The following is a 1,856-nucleotide window of genomic DNA, read 5'->3' on the forward strand; positions in this document are numbered from 1 at the left end:
ACCTTGATGTTGTGAGAAACACCAAGATGTTTTTATCATCCCAATTTGAAATGAAGGATTTGGGAGAAGCTGATGTGATTCTTGGAATCAAAATCATCAGAAACAGTGATGGCTATAAGCTTTCACAAGAGCATTATGTTGAGAAGTTTTTGAAGAAGTTTAACTTTTATGATAGTAAGCATGTGTCGACACCTTATGAGGCAAATAGTGAACTTCAGAAAAATGCTCAACATAGTGTCCTTCAGTCTAGATATGCCCAAATTATTGGTAGTCTCATGTACTTGATGAATTGCACTAGACCTGACATTGCTTATGCAGTTAGCAGGTTAAGCAGATACACTCATTGTCCTAGCCAGGAACATTGGAGTGCATTAGAGAGACTAGCCAAGTATTTGAGAGGACCAATGAATTACGGCATACGGTTTAGACAAACTCCACCTGTGATAGAGGGTTATTGTGATGCAAACTGGATATCTGATTCTCATGATATCAAGTCCACTAGTGGTTATATTTTCACCCTAGGTGGAGGTGCAGTCACTTGGAAATCTTCTAAGCAGACCTTGATAGCTCGTTCAACCATGGAGTCCGAGCTTATTGCTTTAGATAAAGCAAGTCCGAAATTTGAAATGGCTTAGAAACCTCTTGGCGGATCTTCCTATTGGTACAAAACCGCCTCCAAATTGTAATATGCATTGTATTTGTCGGGCCGCGATAGCAAAGGCAAAGAGCAAATTGTATAATGGGAAAAGCGGGCATATTCGTGCGAGACTACAGATCTATAAAGCAACGCTTTGGAATGAGTTGTGGCTCTAGATTATGTGAGGTCGAGTTAAATTTGGCCGATCCTCCGACAAAACCGCTTAACAGGGAGACAAGTGGTTGACACGCCGAGGGGATGGGACTTTGCCTTAGATAGAGGGCTTTAATCGACTTGGAACCCCACCTATGTGATTGGAGATCCCATGAAGTAGGTTCAAAGGGAAAAACAAGTCACCTCGTCGCTCTGGTATGCTATTGTCTTTCTTTGAGACGTTCCACCCTATGACTAGATAGCATTTTTGTATACTTTGTATAACTTGAATAGCAATGAGAAAATGATGAGTTATTTTACTCTTAATGGAATCCATAGTCCATTATTTTTTATGAGATAGTGTATTCTAACTGCTATGTACACTTGATGGATATCCACCTACGTGAATGTAGAACTGGGTCGGTTCTTATGAGTATTCAGGCAAATACTCTAGAGCATTCACATAACACAGGCGTATGAGGCCCAAAAAGCAACACATGAAACGAGGCATATAATGAAAGAGCAATGTGGGTGCATGTCCTCTATTTTACTACAAGGAATGTTGGTTCAAAGATTTTTAATCCACCACTTTCACGTATTATAAGACATGTTACCCTATGACCGTTCAAGCCCTAAAAGCACCAAGATCTTATGCATTGTTTTTCGATTCTCTCGGCATTTCGTTAACCAATTTCTTTTGTAATATCCTATTCCAAAATAGTGGGGGACTATTAGTATTTTGAAATAGTGGGGGATTGTTGGAATCTCCAAGAGTATTTCAAAATACTTGTGTGATGTTTAGTCCCACATTGGTGAACCACCATTAGCAAGTGAGGTATATGAGGTGATCCTCTAGCATAAAGTGCCCTTAGGGTACAAAAGGCTTTTGTGTTAGGAGGGGAGGACTCACCCAAAGCCATTATCCTGCTGCTGCCTCATGCTTCCCGGCCCCAAGCCAACCGAGCCAAGTCGCGTCGGGCTTGGGCTTGGGCTTGGGCTTGCTGTCTAGTAGGTAGTGGATTACCAATTGCCTAAACATGTTTTTTGCTTTTGCAGCAAGTTGAGA

The sequence above is a fragment of the Coptis chinensis genome, chromosome 8, assembly GCF_015680905.1.
Source record: "Coptis chinensis isolate HL-2020 chromosome 8, ASM1568090v1, whole genome shotgun sequence".
Classification (NCBI taxonomy): domain Eukaryota; kingdom Viridiplantae; phylum Streptophyta; class Magnoliopsida; order Ranunculales; family Ranunculaceae; genus Coptis; species Coptis chinensis.